At 48.1% G+C, this 4,852-nt stretch overlaps 1 protein-coding gene across 1 annotated transcript in view; it reads left to right on the forward strand.

Annotated features, from left to right (window-relative positions):
* The window catches only part of AFDN (afadin, adherens junction formation factor), a 94,694-nt gene that overhangs the window by 7,708 nt on the left and 82,134 nt on the right, over positions 1-4,852 (forward strand). The window lies entirely within an intron of this gene.

Here is a 4,852-nt window from a genome sequence, read left to right on the forward strand (position 1 = left end):
GGGGGGGGGGGGGACACACACTTGCGCGCCCGCGGGCTGCCGGATCGCTGCGGGTGCTGCGTTACGGGCTTCTCGGCGGCGCGGTCTTCGCGGAGGGCTGTGGGCTCGGAGCAGTCGGGCCGTGTACAGGACGCGGGGAGCCGCGGGCCTCCGCACTCTGCCCGCCCTGCGCCGCCGCTATTGCGCCTCTTCCCAGAGGTTCTGAAGCAAACCGCAGACTTCTCAGTATTTCAGCTTCGGCTTCGGTGTATTTTCCTAAAGGTAGAGACTCTTGAGAAGTAGAGAGAGGCCGCAGCACCGTCACCCCGTGCAGGAGTGCACAGTCCGCTCTCCACATCCTTGGCTTCTAGCCCTCCCTCCCGGTCCCCGACCGCTGCCCTCTGTCAGGGTCCGACCGAAGGCGGCGTGGGGCGCCGCGGGCTGTGGTTTGCTGGTGCCGCCCTCTTTCCTCCTCTCCCTCCCGCTCGGCGTCCTCACTTGAAAACCTGGGTGGTTTTCTTGTAGGTTTTGCCGACCACATCCTGTGGTTTACCCTTGTTTGCCTCCGGCTTTCTCGGTTCCGTGATCGGGGGCAGAGGCAGGGTTAGGTTTGGGAGCGAGAGCAGTGGGGCGGAGACACTTGTTACCGCAGCCACAGGTGAGCAGTGGTTTGTGAATTTTCGGAGGAATTTGTGAAGTTAAAACTGATCGGTGTTTTTCTATATGTTGGAGTTACTGCCCTCACTGATTATGGAATTATCAGTTAGGGACAGTGAGGGTCCCTTCCGCCTGGCACCTGAGGCTTTGTCGTGTCCCCAGTGGTCCTGGGGAGTCTCCCTGTGTGACCTTGTGAATTTGCTGACCCAGGCTAGGACGTGGCTGTTTCTCTTAGGAGTGCTGTTCTCTCCCGTTGCTGGGAGAGCTCCGTGGTGCCGGCTCCCGTCCGCCTCTCTTGTGGGCAGAGCTGCAAATCCTTCCAGTGCTTGTTGTCACTACTCTGACTGCAGAAGCAGCTGTCATTTCTTCTCATGATAAAAATTCTCCCCAACACCAATAACATAATTATTTGTTTTCCCATTATAAACAGTAATGTCAAAATACAAATAATGCTGTTACTAGCAGCAGTATCATAATGAAGAAATTTGAAGCTTCTTGGTAAACTTGCTTGTGAGATACCTTGTAAGGATATACTGTCGGATTACTGCATTTTGGGCAGATACATAGTAGGGTGATTGCTAGGTCATAGAGAACTTCTATTTGTAAATTTTTTTTTTAATGTTTATGTTTTGGTGGGGGGAGACAGTGCGAGTGGAGGAGGGGCAGAGAGAGAGGGAGACACAGAATCCGAAGCAGGCTCCAGGTTCCGAGCTCTCAGCACAGAGCCTGACTCGGGGCTCGAACTAACAAACTAGGACCATGACCTGGGCCAACGTCGGATGCTTACCCAGGCGCCTCTGTGTTTAACTCTTTAAGGAAACTGCATACTGTTTCCCAGAGTGGCTGCACCACCACCAGAGCGGTCTGCATTTCTGCCAGCAGTGAGCGCATACGGGTCCCCTTTCACCCCGTCCTTGCCAACGCCTGTTGTTTCTTGTGTTACTATTTTTAGCCATTCTGACAGGTGGAGGTGGTATCTCATTGTGGTTTTGATCTGAGTTTCCTTGCTGATGCATGATGCTGAGCATCTTTTCATGTGTCTGTTAGCCATCTGGATGTCTTCTTTGGAAGATAAGAAACAGATACTTGAAGGGGCACATCCCCCCCCCCCCAATGTTTACAGCAGCAAGAGCCCAAATATCCACTGACTGATGAATGGATAAGGAAAGTATGGTATACGCACACAGTGGAATATTACTTGATGATCAAATACAATGAAATCTTGCCATTTGCAATGACATGGATGGAGCTAGAGAGCATTATGCTACGTGAAATAAGTCAGTCAGAGAAAGATTCCATATGATTTCACTTATATATGGGATTTAAGAAACAAAACAGATGAACAGATGGGAAAGGGAGAAAAGAAAGAGGGGGGCAAGCCATAAGAGACTCTTAATGACAAAACAAACGGAGAGAAGGGGGCAGGGGATGGGCACTGAGGAGGGCGCTTGTTGGGATGAGCACCGGCTGTTGCATGTAAGTGATGAAGCCCTGAGTTCTGCCTCTGCAGCCAGTTTTACCGTATGTGTTAACTCCCTGGAATTTAAAGAAAAATTGGGAAAGAAAAAAATTACTGTGTTTTGAAATCACCTAATTGATTCCTGTCCATAGTTATATACTCATATTGATTGATATTTAGACTTTTGTTTTATTTTGCTTTTGATTCTAGAGGTTTGAGTCTTAAAAATTTAATGTACCTTAATAGTTTCTAAGGCAAATGTACCAGCAAGGAATACTTAGAGAAGTTCAGTTTTTGTCTCCATCAGTCCCTTTACTTAAATGTCCCCTCTCTCCCACTTGGTTTTTCCATTTACCAGGACACACTGGAAACTGCTTTCTATTTCTAAGGCAAGTACAGATTATAAAGAGGCAAAACACATGATTTGACTGTTTGAGGTATAAATTGAATTTGTGTATTTTTAGGTATTTGACATAAAATTTTTATTTGTAATTAACCTATAATTGTATTCAACAAAGAAGATACTTGTTATAAACTTAGAAGTCAGTTTTACTTGTTACAAATGATAGTATCATCATTTTGAGTTTCAAGGAAACCATTGTGTTAGAGGGACTCTATCATCGATCCCGCCTTTTCTAAGAATGTCCGACTTAATATAACTGTCCCCTAATATAACTGCATCTCTTTCAGGCTGTCACCTCTGTGGACTCAACAAGTGGGTGTTGCAGCGTTGCATCCTATATACCTGTTAGCTGACTTGCTAATTGTAGGGTTTTGAATGTTGGGCCTGGAGGCATTCCTCTAACTGTAGACCGTTCTCGAGTCCAAGCCTGAGTCCAAGTCCCTACTCGGGATCCAGTATGCGAATGTGGGAGCAGGTCGGCTGCGTCAGGGCAGAGCTGTGTTTGCACTCGTGTCCTGCGAGCAGTCTTCTCTTCCTCGTGACCTCTCGTCTCCATTTATGAGGTGGTCTGTGGACCCTGGTTCTCAGCCCTTGATTCTGCCTCCATGACAAACTGCTGAGGATTCCCTTTCTTCAGGCCGAGCATTGTTTAAATGTCGTGTTCCCCACGGCCACAGCCATGGCGGCAGCTGGCCCTGCAGCTTTGACACCTAGCATCATACGTGTACTCCGACCCTTAGTGCCCGTACTGCTGAGTCTGAGTTCTGTAGTCCGTGGGAACTGTGGTCCCCGATTCACAGCTCCAGAAGAGTGAGATGCGTACTGGTCCCATGAATCATAGATTCCTTTTGAGACCCAGATGGTTATCTGTTTATATGTATCCTGTCTTGTTTGAGAGATTTAAAGTGACTTCTAAATGTATGCAGTAAGGGAGTAAAAAAGGAAGAGGAAAACGAAGAGGAGGGAGAGAAAATCCAAAGATGAAGAAGATGGGTAGTGAAAACTTGGAAGAGGATGAGGGGGACACTCGGAGGTGACTCCACGTGCTGACCTAAAGTGTCATTGGCTTTCTAGACCTGAAGGGACTGTGTACGCCAGAGAAGGAATTTGACATTAGCCGAATGGTCATTTCCTCAGCGACTTCTTGAGGAATATTCAAGTGTGCACAGGGATGTGTGCGTCGTGGTAGAGGAAGCTAAGAGTAGAAGTTTTTGTGGATAACTTAATAAGTCTTTTTATAAGAAAATATGCTTTTAATGTGGGTTAGGATGTAACCTTTACATGTAGTGTTACAGGAAGCTCTTCACATGTCGCTTCAGGCTCTGCCCACGGACACCCTCATTTATTTCCCTTTGCCATCGGGAAGACTTGATGGAGAAATCTGATGTGATCTGTTAGTAAGCTGCTGGAGAGGTTAAGGTGTGGATTCAGAGAGCTTTCGGTGTAGCTTAGGCTTCAAATCTCGCGTGCTTACCCCTGGAGCTGAGTAGAGGATGGATCTGAGGGGGGCGGGTTGGAAGTAGGTATGTGCAGCCCACATTGGGGACGGGTCCCCGAGCCCGGCCACTGAGAGGGAAGGGGCACACGGTTTTCCTAGGAGCTGGGGTTACCGAGACCCAGTGTAGACTGTATTTTACTTGGGAGGGTAAGCCAATGTTACCCAGGTTTCTGGATAGTCCCTGTTTTCCTGGGGTGGGTGCTGCTGGTCTGGAGTGAGAGAACATTTGGGAGCAGAAGACAGGTTAGGTTGAGGTGCTGGTGGGATCCGGAGGCTGTTTGGGGCTGGTGGGTCCGGGTCTCCTGACCAGGTGATGGTCCGCAGCGTCAGGTGGAGGGAGAGGGTTGGGAGTAGACTGGGCTGCCAGGCAGGATCACGGGGCCTGGGTGAGAGTCTTTTTGTAGAAAGTGTACAGGTAGTGGGAAAACCTGAGAAGGCCACTGTTAGAGGAGCAGGCAGTGAACCCAGGAAGAAGCAAAGCAAAACAAACTCTGTAGAGGAAAAGTAGAACAGCTAAGAAGTATAGCTTACAGGGATGGGGGCAGAAGGAGTGTTTTTCTATACAGACTCCCATGAGACCCTAGAAACCTAAATATTATTAGCAAAATAGCTGCTTGGAGTTAATATTAAGGAAGTAAAATATATTAAGTTCAGCTATTTTGTCTGATAAATGATTTTTAAAAATATGTTCTCAGGACACCTGGGTGACTTAGTGGCTTAAGCATCTGGCTCAGGTCATGATCTCATGGTTCGCGGGATCGAGCCCCCACATTGGGCTCTGCACTGACAGTGTGGAACCTGCTTGGGATATTCTCTCTCTCTCTCTCTCTCTCTCTCTCTCTCTCTCTCTCTCTCT

Source organism: Suricata suricatta, chromosome 7, assembly GCF_006229205.1.
Source record: "Suricata suricatta isolate VVHF042 chromosome 7, meerkat_22Aug2017_6uvM2_HiC, whole genome shotgun sequence".
In the NCBI taxonomy this organism is placed as follows: domain Eukaryota; kingdom Metazoa; phylum Chordata; class Mammalia; order Carnivora; family Herpestidae; genus Suricata; species Suricata suricatta.